The sequence below is a fragment of the Mus caroli genome, unplaced genomic scaffold (genome assembly GCF_978045245.1).
Source record: "Mus caroli unplaced genomic scaffold, Mus_caroli_1 scaffold_18, whole genome shotgun sequence".
Classification (NCBI taxonomy): Eukaryota; Metazoa; Chordata; class Mammalia; order Rodentia; family Muridae; genus Mus; species Mus caroli.
The window spans coordinates 72,842,612-72,860,697 of NW_028227273.1; the positions used below are offsets into that span (position 1 = coordinate 72,842,612).

Genomic DNA, 18,086 nt, shown 5'->3' on the forward strand with positions numbered 1-18,086 from the left:
TGGGCCTCTTGTATATTGATATGTGTTGAACATATATGTCTGCATTTAAAGTATGAGTATAACAAAGGAAGGAACGTACAATGTCACACATTCACAAGGGGAACAGTAATGCAGGGTGTAATTTTACATTCCATTTTTTAAAAAAAACAGTGGTAGGTCATATAATGCAACAATGCAAGTAAACAAAGTATAAGCATAGATTTCCACTAAATGGTTATGTTGCTTATTTCTGGGTGTGTCACACAAAAAAACCAAACAGCAAAGCACAAAGGGCATACTGGGCATGAAAATCTAAAATATACCTAGTTTTTCATTGGTCTTCCTAATTTGAATTACACTTGCACACACAAGGTATCACAAATTGCATTTCTCTCTCTCTCTCTCTCTCTCTCTCTCTCTCTCTCTCTCTCTCTCTCTCTCTCTCTCTGTGTGTGTGTGTGTGTGTGTGTGAACACATTTATCTGCATGCACAGTGATATCATGATTACCTCCACCATGCCATGGTATTACTGCAATTATTCTCACAGTTCTGTCAGAATGACTGAATAACTATGAAATCTGTCCAGAATCTCTCAAATCCTTTCTGGTCAGAGGCTTAGGGAAAATGTATATTCCTTTTCAAATAACTGGAAATCCGAGAGTCTTGGCTCATGAGAAGAAAGGGACAAACAGTGGGGAAAAGCAGAGAGGACATTGCAGTCATATTCACCAGAAACCAGCTGGGATTATAAAGGAGAGCTCCAAAGGATTGACAAGCAGAAGAAATTGTGTAAAGGGAGACAAAAGTACAGACCAAGAGAAGGATGGTTTTAGTGGCTCTGGACTCAGGGGAGGATCTAGAAGAAAGACTGGTCCTGGACATGTATTGCATCATCTGCTTGTGCCTGTTCAGTGTGAGAACCATGGAGCCACTGGCCCATAGCATGAGCCCCAGCAAAATCACTTCAGGACCTGACATTAATGTGGCATAAAGGATGTCACTGGTTGGATCATGACGGACAGAATAACAGTATAATTAAGACCTCAGATTTGCTGTGCTTTCATTGCCATTTCTTGCCCTCATATGCACAAGATTCACGCTGCTTATAAGTAAATAAATCACCCAGTTGAGGTACACAGAACAACAAATGCACTTGTGTGTTCTTACTTTATGTTCTGAATCCCTGGAGATCCCGGGGCTGATGATGATGGCCTGAAACACACTAAGAAATGAGGTGCTGCCAATACCTGCACCCCTTCCTACTCTGTGTAAAGAAGAAACCAATTTGCATCCAATATCATTGAGAAAATCTGTAAACCCAAATGAGTATATTGTCTGGGGCACTCCTTTACACAGTACAATTAAGATATTGGCTACAATCAAGTGAATTAGAATCCAGTCTGTAGACCTTAACCTGTACCTTGTTAGGTAAAAATATATATAGTGGTATAGAAGAGTGAAATTCCCTAGAATTCTAATTATAGTCAAAGAGATGAATATCATTCCTATAGACAACTCACTGGCTTCCATGCTGTCAGTTCTTGTTCTCAAAGTGAGGATCCTGCATGGCAAGGTGAAGGTGGAGACACAGTCACCATTCTCTATCCTAAATGAATCATTAAGATATATTCAACATGTAGGACATCTACCACTTTTGCATACTTTTTACCCATAAAAGTGATTTTATTGGGCCACAAAGCAATCAGATATCTCTAAGTTCATACTTTATGAATTGTGTAAAAAACTAGCACTGTCTCATTAACAGGAGATGCACAACAATATTTGTAAGGGGTGACACATGTTTGAAAGAAAGCAATGATTTCATCCTCACAACAATACAATAGTCATATGACTTACATTTAACTCTGGGAGTTAAACACGAATCCATGTAAAATATAGTAATATGACTACATTATTAATAAGGGAACAAGCAATATTATTTTTGTATTACCAAAAGAAGTGAAATATGATTAAGGACATAGGAGTTGAGTTTTATGAATTAAGGCTATAATTCCAACATGAATTGTGTCAAGGGATAGTTACAAACATTAACACTGGAGGAAAAAGATTACTATGTCAAATGACATTAATGTTTAAAATATTTTATGGTCAGAGGGAAGTTTATAGTAGAAAACAATATTCTGTAGGACTCATCTGTGTGGTCAGTTTTTCTACTTTCAATTTCCTGTATAAATTATAAGTAGTGCGATATTTGATGGCACTGTTTTCAAATACCTGTAAAAATATTTAATTCTAATAGTTGAAATCTGAAAGAAATAAAAATTATAAAGGCCCTTTTATAAAAGTTTTGTAAAAGTTAAAAGGCCCTTGCTACATACATAGAAAATAATTCTGGAATTTATTCATTTTTTATATATAAAATTTAATTTCTTGTCACAACTTCTTCTATTAAGGCTAGACAAACTCCAGTTAGGGGAAAGGGTTCTGTTGCCAAAAGCAGGCAACAGAGTCAGAGATAGCCCCTGCTCCTGCTGTTAGTGGTCCCACAAGGGGACCACGCTGTACACTGGTTACATATGTTAACCATAGAGATTTCTTTTTTTGTTAAATTTAAATAAGTTAAATGTTTTAGTTCTCTTAATTAAATATTTTAACACATTATATTCAAAGGCTTACATCTAGGAATCACTGGGTTGCTCTCTAAGATCTACCTTCTAAATTTCTTTTTCCTTCAAAACAATTTTTAAAAATGTTTATTAGATATTTTCTTCATTTACATTTCAAATGCTATCCCTAAAGTCCCCTATACCCCACCTCCCCTGCTCCCTGCTCTCCAACCCATCTACTTCTGCTTCCTGGCTCTGGCATTGCCCTGTACTTGGGCATATAATCTTCGCAAGATCAAAGGCCTCTCCTCCCATTGATGGCCTAATAGGCCATGCTCTGCTACATATGCAACTAGAGACACAAGCTCGGGGGGGGGGGCGGGTAATGGTTAGTTCATATTGTTGTTCCTCCTATAGGGTTGCAGACCCCTTTATGTCCTTGGGTACTTTCTCTAGCTCCTTCATTGCAGGCCCTGTGTTCCATCCAATAGATGTCTGTGAGAACCTACTTCTGATTTTCTAGGCACTGGCATAGCCTCGCAAGAGACAGCTATATCAAGGTCCTGTCAACAAAATCTTGCTGGCATGTGCAATAGTGTCCTGGTTTGGTGATTGTTCATGGGATGGATTCCTGGGTAGGGCAATCTCTGGATGGGCCTTCCTTCCATCTCAGCTCTGATCTTTGTCTCTGTCACTCCTTCCGTGGGTATTTTGTTCCCTATTCTAAGAAGGACCCATAGAGATTTCTAATTAGCATTTTATTAAGTCATTATAAATATTGATACTTTTGTATCAATAAGAGTTGGTTAATCAACTAACATACTTGGTGTACTCTATGGATACTGGTAATATGCTTTAATTCAGTTGGGGAATTAACAAAGAATTTTCTGTCTCATCTTTATTCTAGAAGTCAAGGCCAGTTCTCTGGCACAGGACTAACTGGGGAGAAAATGTCTGCGGGGAGGAACATTGCAAGTTTAGACCAACTTAGGGAAAGACCAGACAGTCACATGGCTGTCATGTGGAAAAGAGAGAGGGGAAGTCGCAAGTGCCTGAGTGCATAGCCTTCTACAGGCTGCTTTGACTGATCCCTCTTCCCCTATGCAAACCATCACAAGGCAGATCTTTTTTACTTTTAATCTTTGAGGTTGAAACATAACTATATCATTTCCTGCTTCAGTGTCCTCTCTTCAAATCTTCCCATAAATCTTTCCTTGTTCTCTTACATGTCTTGTACATGTTCCTAGACAAATCCTAATGCTTTCAAGTGAAGCAACTAGGAAACACTTGACAACTGAACCAGAGCTCCACTTAGAACGTGAACTGATAACCAACAGGACATACATGTGGCCAATAAAGTTATAAATCATCTGGATTCTCCACAGTGAATGTTTTTCTTGCATTCTGAGGCCTTAATGATTCTTCCAGGTGAATTATTTAATATTCAAGTATTTTTTGATTTTCCAAACTGCTATCAAACCTATTTTCATTAATCACATTCTCACTCTGAGTCAGAGGAAAATTTTGGTCAAATGAGGCCATCATGTATGTGGAATTCCCAGTAGAAATTATTGGTTTTTGGAACACAGCCCACTCATTCCTTCAAACCTGGAATAATAGTACATGTACAGGTAGAAGTCCTGAAAATGTACTATGCATATTGCATGGTCTCATAGGCAATTAAAGCTGTCACTTTACTGTCAGGAAAGCTTAGTTTTTAGTCTCTTTTTGTTTATAATAATTATTTCAAAATAATTAATAATAAAATCTAAATATCCACTTGCATAATAAGAGAATATCTGCCATAAATGCCCTGAAAAAAATCATGCATCCAGAGCTTTTGATCTAATTCAGTGTTGTTCAGATTCACCACTGTACATAACAGCACAGATGAAACTAAAACTCAGTTATAAACTTACCAGAAATATGTCCTAGTGTCCTAGTGAAATATTTCATAAGGGAAACTCTGATATCTTTCAGATAGACATTGCAAGAGCTCATAAGCACCAGATTTGTAACCAGTGTGACAGCACAGATGGCACTGACAGTGAGGAATGGGCTAAGTTAGCAGTGGAATGTAGTGCTTGCAGGACCCCAGCATTCATTTCAATCTGATTCCCTTCCTGAGGAATTTCTCTGTGTTCTATGTAGCTTTTCTTTTCATCTAGTTTCTATGCCATGTCTGAATGTCTCTTATGATTACTTACCAAGACTGAACTATTTAATCTTCTCTGCTCTCAGGTTGCAGTCTGTTCCACTTTCTGCACCATTTCTCTTCCTGGGATGCTGTTATTAGTGCCCTTGACACAAAACTCAGAATCCTTTGAAGGGAGGTACTGGGGTCTGATATATGGATATGTGATTATGTGACCTCATCTCCCCTTAGACTTACAATTACTATTTCACTTGTAGCAATAGATATTCTAAGTAGACTTGACCAGGCAGTAAATAAGCTCTGAACTTTTCTCCCCTGTTAATAGTTCAATGATGTAGCTCAATAATGAACTACAAATCTTCCTATTAGCTCTTAAGGGAGTATTTTAAAGTTAAAAGAGGTTGTTATCAAACAACCCTGAGATTCCACCTCACATCAATCAGAATTGCTAAGTTAAAAAACTCAGGTGACAGCAGATGCTGTTGAGGATGTGCAGAAAGAGAAACACTCCTCCATTGCTTGTGGGACAGCAAGCTGGTACAACCGCTCTGGAAATCAGTTTGGCAGTTCCTCAGAAAATTAGATATAGTTCTATTGGAAGATACAGCAATACCACTCCTGGGCATATACCCAGAAGATGCTGCACCATGTAATAAGGACACATGCTCCACTATGGTAATAGCACCCTTATTTATAATGGCCAGAAGCTGGAAATAAACCAGATGCACCTCAACAAAGAAATGGATACAGAAAATGTGGCACATTTACATAATGGAGTACTATGCAGCTATTAAAGTCATTGATTTTATGAAATTCTTAGACAAATGGATAGATTTGGAGGATATCATCTTGAGTGAGGTAACCCAGTCACAAAAGCACACACATGATATGCACTCACTGATAAGTGGTTATTAGCCCAGATGCTCAGAATCCTCTTTAGAAAGGGGAACAAAATACCCATGGAAGGAGTTACAGAGACAAAGTTCAGAGCAGATCCAGATGCAATGACCATCTAGAGACTGCCCCACTTGGGGATCCATTCCATATACAACCACCAAACCCAGATAGTATGCAGATGCCAACAGGAGCCTGCTGACAGGAGCCTGATAATGTTGTCTCCTGTGAGGCCCTGCCAGTGCCTGGTAAATACAGAAGTGGATACTCACAGTCATCCATTGGACAAAGCACAAGGTCCCCAATAAAAAACTAGAGAAATTCCCCAGGGAGCTAAACGTGTCTGAAGCCCCATAGGAGGAACATCATACCAGTAACCCCAAGAGCTCCTTGGAACTATACCACCAATCAAAGAAAGCACATGGTGGAACTTGTGACTCTAGCTGTATATGTAGTAGAGGATGGCCTATTAGGTCATCAATGGGAGGAGAGGCCCTTGGTCCTGTCAAGGTTCTATGCCTCATTACAGGGAAATGCCAGGAGCATGAATGGGAATGGGTGGGTTGGGAAGCATGGGGATAGGGTATATTCAGAGGGGAAACTAGGAAATCTAATAACACTTGAAATGTAAAGAATAAAATATTGAGACAGAGCATCAAGTAGAGGGATGGGCTGCATGGGAGCCCTCTGCCTCAGGAGCAGGGAAAGCCATTTTGGTTCAGGGACTCCACCGAACTTAGGAACTTAGTCTGCACAGGTGAGAGTGTGCACCACAGCTTCTGGGAGAGGTAGGAGCCACAGAGCTGCTGAGGCAGCACCCTTTTGGGGCCGCAGACATCTGGCACCCTCCCAGCCGGGAGGACAGTGGTCCGCCCTGCACGGGAGCCCTCTGCGTCAGGAGCAGGGAGCGCCATCTTGGTTCTGGGACTCCTCCGAATTTAGGAACTTAGTCTGCACAGGTGAGAGTGTGCACCACAGAAGCTGACAGCTTCTGTGACCTGCCAAAGCAACACAGCATCTGGGAAAGGTCCTGTCTTGGGCCTTCTTCTTCGGCAGGAGGAGGTCCAAACACCAGATATCTGTGCACCTTCCTTGTAAGAAGAGAGCTTGCCAGCAGAGAGTGCTCTAACCACTGAAACTCAGAGGAGAGAGCCTGTCTCCCAGGTCTGCTGATAGACATTAATCAGAATCACCAGAAGAACAATCTGTAAACAGAGACAACTATAACAACTAACTCCAGAGATTACCAGATGGCGAAAGGTAAACGTAAGACTCTTACTAACAGAAACCAAGACCACTCACCATCATCAGAACCCAGCACTCCCACTTCGCCCAGTCCAGGGCACCCCAACACACTTGAAAAGCTAGATCTGGATTTAAAAGCATATCTCATGATGATGGTAGAGGACATCAAGAAGGACTTTAATAACTCACTTAAAGAATTACAGGAGAACATTACTAAAGAGTTACAAGTCCTTAAAGAAAAACATGATAACACAATCAAACAGGTAGAAGTCCTTAAAGAAAAACAGAAAAAGACAACCAAACAGGTAGAAGTCCTTAAAGAAAAACAGGAAAACACATCCAAACAGATGATGGAAAAGAACAAAACCATACTAGACCTACAAAGGGAAGTATTCACAATAAAGAAAACCCAAAATGAGGCAACACTGGAGATAGAAACCCTAGGAAAGAAATCTGAAACCATAGACGTGAGCATCAGCAACAGAATACAAGAGATGGAAGAGAGAATCTCAGGTGCAGAAGATTCCATAGAGAACATCGGCACAACAATCAAAGAAAATGGAAAATGCAAAAAGATCCTAACTCAAAACATCCAGGAAATCCAGGACACAATGAGAAGACCAAACCTATGGATAATAGGAGTGGATGAGAATGAAGATTTTCAAATCAAAGGACCAGCAAATATCTTCAACAAAATTATAGAAGAAAACTTCCCAAATCTAAAGAAAGAGATGCCCATGAACATACAAGAAGCCTACAAAACTACAAATAGACTGGACCAGAAAAGAAATTCCTCCAGACACATAATAATCAGGGCAACAAATGCTCTAAATGAAGATAGAATACTAAAAGCAGTAAGGGAAAAAGGTCAAGTAACATATAATGGCAGGCCTATCAGAATTACACCAGATTTTTCACCAGAGACTATGAAAGCCAGAAGAGCCTGGACAGATGTTATACAGACACTAAGAGAACACAAATTCCAGCCAAGGCTACTATACCCAGCCAAACTCTCAATTACCATAGATGGAGAAACCAAAGTAATCCACGACAAAACCAAATTCACACATTATCTTTCCACGAATCCAGCCCTTCAAAGGATAATAACAGAAAAAAACCAATACAAGGAAGGGAACCACGCCCTAGAAAAAACAAGAAGGTAATCCCTCAACAAACCTAAAAGAAGACAGCCACAAGAACAGAATGCCAACTCTAACAACAAAAATAACAGGAAACAACAATTACTTTTCCTTAATATCTCTTAATATCAATGGACTCAACTCCCCAATAAAAAGACATAGACTAACAAACTGGCTACACAAACAAGACCCAACATTTTGCTGCTTACAGGAAACTCATCTCAGAGAAAAAGATAGACACTACCTCGGAATGAAAGGCTGGAAAACAATTTTCCAAGCAAATGGTATGAAGAAAGAAGCTGGAGTTTCCATTGTAATTTCTGATAAGATTGACTTCTAACCCAAAGTAATCAAAAAAGACAGGGAGGGGCACTTCATACTTATCAAAGGTAAAATCCTCCAAGAGGAACTATCAATTCTGAAGATTTATGCTCCAAATACAAAGGCAGCCACATTCATTAAAGAAACTTTAGTAAAGCTCAAAGCACACATTGCACCTCACACAATAATAGTGGGAGACTTCAACACACCACTTTCACCAATGGACAGATCATGGAAACAGAAACTAAACAGGGACACAGTGAAACTAACAGAAGTTATGAATCAAATGGATCTGGCAGATATCTACAGAACTTTCTATCCTAAAACAAAAAAATATAACTTCTTCTCAGCACCTCATGGTACCTTCTTTAAAACTGACCACATAATTGGTCACAAAACAGGCCTCAACTGCTACAAAAATATTGAAATTGTCCCATGCATCCTATCAGATCACCATGGACTAAGACTGATCTTCAATAACAAAATAACTAATAGAAATCCAACATTCACGTGGAAACTAAACAACACTCTTCTTAATGATACCTTGGTCAAGGAAGGAATAAAGAAAGAAATTAAGGACTTCTTAGAGTTCAATGAAAATGAAGCCACAACATACCCAAACATATGGAACTCTATGAAAGCATTTCTAAGAGGAAAACTCATAGCTCTGAGTGCCTCCAAAAAGAAACTAGAGAGAGCACACAGTAGCAGCTTGACAACACACCTAAAAGCACTAGAACAAAAGGAAGCAAATTCACCCAAGAGGAGTAGAAGTCAGGAAATAATCAAACTCAGGGGCGAAATCAACCAAGTGGAAACAAGAAGAAATATTCAAAGAATCAACCAATCAAGGAGCTGGTTCTTTGAGAAAATCAACAAGATAGACAAACCCTTAGCCAGACTCACTAGAGGGCACAGGGAAAGCATTCTAATTAACAAAATCAGAAATGAAAAAGGAGACATAACAACAGATCCTGAAGACATCCAAAACACCATCAGATCCTTCTATAAAAGGCTATAGTCAACAAAACTTGAGAACCTGGATGAAATGGAGAAGGTCCTAGACAGATACCAGGTACCAAAGTTGAATCAAGATCAGGTTAATGATCTAAACAACCCTATATCCCCCAAAGAAATAGAAGCAGTCATTAATAGTTTCCCAACCAAAAATGTCCCAGGACCAGATGGGTTTAGTGCAGAGTTCTATCAGACCTTCAAAGAAGATCTAATTCCAGTTCTACACAAACTATTCCACAAAATAGAAGTAGATGGAACTCTACCCAACTCATTCTATGAAGCCACAATTACTCTGATACCTAAACCAAAGAAAGATCCAAGAAAGATAGAGAACTTCAGACCAATTTCCCTTATGAATATTGATGCAAAAATACTCAATAAAATTTTTGCTAATCAAATCCAAGAACACATTAAAGCAATCATCCATCCTGACCAAGTAGGTTTTATTCCAGGGATGCAGGGATGGTTTAATATATGGAAATCAATCAACATAATCAATTATATAAACAAACTCAAAGACAAAAACCACATGATCATCTCGTTAGATGCAGAAAAAGCATTCGACAAGATCCAACACCCATTCATGATAAAAGTCTTGGAAATATCAGGAATCTAAGGCCCATACCTAAACATTATAAAAGCAATCTACAGCATACCAGTAGCCTACATCAAAATTAATGGTGAAAAGCTTGAAGCAATCCCACCAAAATCATGGACTAGACAAGGCTGTCCACTCTCCCCATACCTATTCAATATTGTACTTAAAGTCCTAGTCAGAGCAATTCGACAACAAAAGTAGATCAAGGGGATACAAATTGGAAAAGATAAAGTCAAAATATCACTTTTTGCAGATGATATGATAATATATATAAGTGACCCTAAAAATTCCACCAGAGAACTCCTAAACCTGATAAACAGCTTCGGTGAAGTAGCTGGATATAAAATTAACTCAAACAAGTCAATGGCCTTTCTCTACACAAAGAATAAACAGACTGAGAAAGAAATTAGGGAAACAACACCCTTCTCAATAGTCACAAATAATATAAAATATCTTGGTGTGACTCCAAGGAAGTGAAAGATCTGTATAATAAAAACTTCAAGTCTCTGAAGAAAGAAATTATAGAAGATCTCAGAAGATGGAAAGATCTCCCATGCTCATGGATTCACAGGAACAATATTTTAAAAATGGCTATCTTGCCAAAAGCAATCTACAGATTCAATGCAATCCCCATCAAAATTCCAATTCAATTCTTCAACGAATTAGAAAGAGCAATCTGCAACTTCATTTGGAATATCAAAAAACCTAGGATAGCAAAAACTCTTCTCAAGGATAAAACAACCTCTGGTGGAATCACCATGCCTGACCTAAAGCTTTACTACAGAGCATTTTTGATAAAAAACTGCATGGTACTGGTATAGTGACAGACAAGTAGACCAATGGAATAGAATTGAAGACCCAGAAATGAACCCACACTCCTATGGTCACTTGATCTTCGACAAGGGAGCTAAAACCATCCAGTGGAAGAAAGACAGCATCTTCAACAAATGGTGCTGGCACAACTGGTTGTTATCATGTAGAAGAATGTGAATCGATCCATTCCTATCTTCTTGTACTAAGGTCAAATCTAAGTGGATCAAGGAACTTCACGTAAAATCAGAGACACTGAAACATATAGAGGAGAAAGTGGGGAAAAGCCTTGAAGATATGGGGACAGGGGAAAGATTCCTGAATAGAACAGCAATGGCTTTTGCTGTAAGATTGAGAATTGACAAATGGGACCTCATGAAACTGCAAAGCTTCTCCAAGGCAAAAGACGCCATCAATAAGACAAAAAGACCACCAACAGATTGGGAAAGGATCTTTACCTATCGTAAATCAAATAGGGGACTAATATCCAATATATATAAAGAACTCAAGAAGGTGGACTCCTGAAATACAAATAACCCCATTAAAAAATGGGGCTCAGAACTGAACAAAGAATTCTCACCTGAGGAATACCAAATGGCAGAGAAGCACCTGAAAAAATGTTCAACATCCTTAATCATCAGGGAAATGCAAATCAAAACAATCCTGAGATTCCACCTCACACCAATAAGAATGGCTAAGATGAAAAATTCAGGTGACAACAGATGCTGGTGAGGATGTGGAGAAAGAGGAACACTCCGCCATTGTTCGTGGGATTGCAAGATTGTACAACCACTCTGGAAATCAGACTGGCGGTTCCTTAGAAAATTAGACATAGTACTACCGGAGGATCCAGCAATACCTCTTTTGAGCATATATCCAGAAGATGTCCCAACCGGTAAGAAGGACACATGTTCCACTATGTTCATAGCAGCCTTAATTATAATAGCAGAAGCTGGAAAGAACCCAGATGCCCCTCAACAGAGGAATGGATACCGAAAATGTGGTGGATATTAGCCCAAAATTTAGGATACCCAAGATATAAGATACAATTTGCTAAACACATGAAACTCAAGAAGAATGAAGACTGAAGTGTGGACACTATCCCCCTCCTTAGAATTGGGAACAAAACACCCGTGGAAGGAGTTACAGAGACAAAGATTGGAGCTGAGATGAAAGGAGGGACCATCTAGAGACTGCCATATTCGGGGATCCATCCCATAATCAGCCTCCAAACGCTGACACCATTGCATACACTAGCAAGATTGTGCTGAAAGGATCTAGATATAGCTGTCTCTTGTGAGAGTATGCTGGGGCCTAGCAAACACAGAAGTGGATGCTCACAGTCAGCTATTGGATTTATCACATGGCCCCCAATGGAGGAGCTAGAGAAAGTACCCAAGGAACTAAAGGGATTTGCAACCCTATATGTGGAATAGCAATATGAACTAACCAGTACCCCCAGAGTTCCTGTCTCTAACTGCATATATATCAGAAGATGGCCTAGTTGGCCATCAGTGGAAAGAGAGGTCCATTGGTTGTGCAAACTTTATATGTCTCAGTATAGGGGAATGCCAGGGCCAAGAAGTGGGAGTGGGTGGGTAGGGGAGTAGTTGAGAGAGGGTATGGGGGACTTTTGGGATAGCATTGGAAATGTAATTGAGGAAAAGATGTAATAAAAATATATGCAGAAATCCTCCAACGTAACCCATTATATAAACAAACTCAAAGTGAAAAATCACATGATCCTCTCGTTAGGTGCGGAGAAAGCATTTGACAAGATCCAACACCCATTCATGATAACGTCTTGGATAGGTCAGGTATTCAAGGCCCATACCTAACCATGATAAAAGCAATCTACAGTAAACCACTAGCCAACATCAAAGTAAACAGTGAGAAGCTGGAAAAAATCCAATTGAAATCAGGGACTAGACAAGGCTGCCCACTATCTCCCTACCTCTTTAACATAGTACTTGTAGTCCTAGCCAGAGCAATTCGACAACAAAAGGAGATAAAGGGGATACAAATTGGTAAAGATAAAGTCAAAATATCACTTTTTGCAGATGATATGATAGTATACATAAGTGACCCTAAAAAGTCCACCAGAGAACTCCTAAACCTGAAAAACAGCTTCAGTGAAGTAGCTGGATATAAAATTAACGCAAACAAGTCAATTGCCTTTCTCTACACAAAGGATAAACAGGCTGAGAAAGAAATTAGGGAAACAACACCCTTCTCAATAGTCACAAATAATATAAAATATCTTGGGGTGACTCTAACTAAGGAAGTGAAAGATCTGTATAATAAAAACTTCAAGTCTCTGAAGAAAGAAATTAAAGAAGATCTCAGAAGATGGAAAGATCTCCCATGCTCATGGATTGGCAGGATAAACATTGTAAAAATGGCTATCTTGCCAAAAGCAATCTACAGATTCAATGCAATCCCTATCAAAATTCCAACTCAATTCTTCAGCGAATTAGAAAGGGCAATCTGCAAATTCATCTGGAACAACAAAAAACCTAGGATAGCAAAAACTCTTCTCAAGGATAAAAGAACCCCTGGTGGAATCACCATGCCTGACCTAAAGGTTTACTACAGAGCAACTGTGATAAAAACTACATGGTACTGGTATAGTGACAGACAAGAAGACCAATGGAATAGAATTGACGGCCCAGAAATGAACCCACACATCTATGGTCACTTGATCTTCGACAAGGTAGCTAAAACCATCCAGTGGAAGAAACACAGCATTTTCAACAAATGATGCTGGCACCAACATGATGGTGGTTATCATGTAGAAGAATGCAAATCGATCCATTCCTATCTCCTTGTACTAAGGTCAAATTTAAGTGGATCAAGGAACTTCACATAAAACCAGAGACACTGAAAGTTATAGAGGAGAAAGTGGGGAAGACCCGTGAAGATATGGGTACCATAAAAAAATTCCTGAATAGAACAGCAACGGCTTGTGTTGTAAGATTGAGAATTGACAAATGGGACCTCATGAAACTGCAAAGCTTCTGCAAGGCAAAAGACACCATTAATAAGACAAAAAGCTCACCAACAGATTCGGAAAGGATCTTTACCAATCCTAAATTAGATACGGGACTAATATCCATCATATATAAAGAACTCAAGAAGGTGGACTCCAGAAAATCAAATAACCCCATTAAAAATGGGGCTCAGTACTAAACAAAGAGTTCTCACCTGAGGAATACCGAATGGCTGAGAAGCACCTGAAAAAAGCTCAGCATCCTTAATCATCAGAGAAATGCAAATCAAAACAACACTGAGATTCCATCTCACACCAGTAAAAATGGCTAAGATCAAAAATTCAGGTGACAGTAGATGCTGGCGATGATGTGGAGAAAGAGGAATACTCCTTCATCGTTGGTGGTATTGTAAGCTTGTACAACCACTCTGGAAATCAGTCTGGTGATTCCTCAGAATATTGGACATAGTACTACTGGAGGATCCCGCAATACCTCTCCTGGGCATATATCCAGAAGATGTCCCAACCGGTAAGAAGGACACATGCACCACTATGTTCTTAGAGGTCTTATTTATAATAGCTAGAAGCTAGAAAGAACCCAGATGCCCCTCAACAGAGGAATGGACACAAAAAAATGTGGTACATTTACACAATGGAGTACTATTCAACTATTAAACAATAAATTTATGAAATTTCTAGGCAAATGATTGGAACTGGAGGGCATCATCCTGAATGAGGTAACACAATCACAAAAGAACTCAAATGATATGTACTCACTGATTAGTGGATATCAGCCCAGAGACTTAGTATACCCGAGATATAAGAGACAATTTGTAAAACACATGAAACTGAACACGAACGAAGACCCAAGTGTGGACACTTTGCCCCTTCTTAGATTTGGAAACCATCACCCATGGAAGGAGTGACAGAGACAAAGTTTGGAGCTGAGAGAAAAGGATGGATCATGTAGAGACTGCCATATCCAGGGATCCATCCCATAATTAGCCTCCAAAGGATGACACCATTGCATACACTAGCAAGATTTTGCTGAAAGGACCCAGATATAGCTGTCTCTTGTGAGACTATGCCGGGGCCTAGCAAACACAGAAGTGGATGCTCACAGTCAGCTATTGGATGGGTCACAGGGCCCCAAGTAGAGGAGCTAGGGAAAGTACCCAAGGAGCTAAAGAGATCTGCAACCCTGTAGGTGCAACAGCATTATGAACTAACCAGTACCCCAGAGCTCTTGACTCTAGCTGCATATGTATCAGAAGATGGCCTAGTAAGCCATCACTGAAAGAGAGGCCTATTTGACATGCAAACTTTATATGCCCCAGTACAGGGGAACGCCAGGGCCAAAAAGTGGGAATGGGTGGGTAGGGGAGTGGGGGGAGGGTATGGGGGACTTTTGGGATAGCATTGGAAATGTAATTGAGGAAAATACATAATAAAAAATATTAAAAAAAAAAAAAAAGAAAATCCAGTTCAAGGATTTACCATCCACCATGAAGTAGAGTCATAACATGCTTGAAGTCAGAGGACAAACTAAGAAAATCAGGTCTTGGGAATTAAAGTCATCAAGTCTTGGGATCAATCACCTTTACCTGCTGAGCTCTCAGGCTTACACCTATATCGGAGTTCTAATGATTTAGATCTTTAGAACTACGTTTAAAGCCATTCTATGGGTAGTGGTCATTTACATCTTACAGGATACCAGAATGGCTGTGTTTATGTGGGTAAATATGTACCAGTGGCCAAATGTCTGTTTTTGAACACCTGAAAAACTAAATTTAGAAATAAAATAAAATAGAGTCATTAGATCTTTGACACACAGTGTTTTAATAGTCTAATGGCTCTCCTACCATAGGCAGGATTGCCAAGTTCTTAACCACAGATTTATAAATCAGGAGGTTGAGGATGTAGAATGAGTGAGAGAGATCTATGACTTGCCATTTTGGATCTCTTTTTAAAAAATAATTATTTTATATATTAACATCCCAAATGTTGCCACCCATTTCTGTTCCCCCTTGCTGAGTTCTTCCCCAGTGACCCTACCCTTTGCCTCTAAGAGTGTGCCCCTCCCATGCCCCCATAGGTATTGCCTTACCCACTGAGGCCAGAGGAGGCAGCCCTGTGTTACATATGTGCCTCAATCTTCAGTACTGCCTGTCTATGCTCTTTGCTTCCTGGTTCAGTCTCTGGGAGCTCCCCAGGGTCCAGGTTAGTAGACACTGTTGGCTTCATTATGGGATAGCATCCCCTTCAATTCGCCCCTTAATTCTTCTATAGGTGTAGCTAACCTCCACCAAGGCTTGGCTGTGAATATCTGCATCTGTCTCAGTCATCTGCTGAGTAGAGCCTCTCAGAGGATAGTCATGCTAGCATCAGTAATAGTGTGAGGGATTAGTACCTGCCCATGGTTGGATCTAAAACAGGCTGGTAACTGCTCAGCCATTTTTTCAGTTTCGCCTCCATTTGGTCCTTGCATTAATTTTAGACAGAATCAATTTTGGGCCAAACATTTTGTACGGTTATTGGTGTCCAATCTCTCAATTGTGGGTTCTGTCTAACTAATAGACTTGGTATCTTCAGGCTTCATATCACCACTAGTCACCATTTCTGCTAAGGTCACCTGCCGTGATTCTTGGGAAGTTCTTTCATCCCTAGTCTCTGGGACTTTTTAAGCAATATCCCATCCCTGACGCCTGGCAACTGCATAATTCCATTCACTTTCTTGGCCCTATGGGACTATCTCATGTCTTTCCCCTCGCCATATAACCCCAACATTCCCTAGCCTTGCCTCACCCAAAGTGTTTCATTGGATTTGCCTCACTTCAAGTTGGAATTCATGTATCTTCACTGGGACTTTCCTGTTCTTTAACTTCACAATGTTTCTGGGTTTGTTTCATGAGTATTAATTATATTCTTTTTGGGTAATATCCACTGATCAATGAATATGTATCATGCATATCCTTTTGCATCTGGTTTACCTTGCTCAGGATAAAATTTTCTAATTCTATCCATTTTCCTGCAAAATCCATGATGTCCTCATTTAAAATAGTTTGATAATATTCCACTGTGTAAATGAACAACATATCCACATTTTGGTTAATGGATATCTTGTTTCTTCCAGCTTCTGGCTATTATGAATAAGGGTGCTGTGAACTCAGTGGAGCAAGTGTCCTTGTAGTATGGTGGATTTCATGCAAAGAAGGGATCAAGCTGAGTCTTCAGGTAGAACTATTTCCAAATTTCTGAGGAACTGTGAGATTGATTTCAAGAGTAATTGTTCCAGTTTGCCATTCCACCAGCAATCGAGGAATCTTCTGCAATCTCCACATCCTCACCATTCTGTGCTGTCATTTGACTTTTTGTTCTTAGCCATTCTGATTGGTATGAGATGGAATCTCAAGGTAGTTTGGTTTGCATTTCCCTAACGACTTCGGATGTTGAACATTTTTTAAGTGCTTCCCGGCCATTTGAGATTCTTTTGTTGAGTATTCACTGTTAGCTTTGTACCCCACTTTGAATTTGGGTTATTTGTTTTTTGGGAGTCTAAACATCATAATTTATGAGTGGGGTTTTATGGGGTTTTATATAATGTCCCTGCAGTCATTCCTGATTGTTCCTTCTCCAATTTTTATTGTAGAATTTCATTATTTGCTCATATAATATTTAATTTTAATAGACTCTTCTTCCTGTCTACTTGTCCTTCTATTTTCCCTTCTATCATTCTTTACCCCTTTTCATGTAGATTTTTTCCCCTATGTGTGGTTTCAGATAACCAATGAGGTTCTACTCACCTTCCTTAAGGCACTTTTTCTCCAGTGCTCTCTTTTTTATTTTTTCATTGAAGGGAACTATAAGTTCAACTCAGCACATTATATAATTGAAGATATGACTACTCTATGAGAGAATGTGTGTGTTTTTATTAATTATGTCCTTGTATTACTACATTACATATAAACTTTTCAGTTCCACTCATCTACCTACTAATTCCATAACAGTTTTACTCATATTTTCTGAATTAAAACTTTTGGGTATATGTAGCACAATTTATTAATTTATTATTACTAAAAACCCACTTCTAAGAGTTGGGTAACTGCATTATTAGGGAAGCTCTAGGTACCACATCAAAACAGGGTTGATATTGCTCCACAAACACTAACCCAGACTACCATATGGAGAAACACTTTCTATCACCATAGCGATAGGAAATGAGATATTACTATAAATCAAAGTTATACAGTATCTATCCTCAAACTCGGCCCTACAAAAGATACTAGAAGAAAAACTTCAATCCAGTAGGGTTAATTATACCCCCCCAAAATATGGGAAATCAGTTAAAACCAAAAGAAGACACACACACAC

General features: G+C 39.3%; 1 pseudogene; it reads right to left on the reverse strand.

The window, feature by feature from the left end:
- Positions 1-595: 595 nt before the first annotated feature.
- On the reverse strand, positions 596-1,525 carry LOC110312211 (vomeronasal type-1 receptor 4-like; annotated as a pseudogene).
- Positions 1,526-18,086: the final 16,561 nt, after the last annotated feature.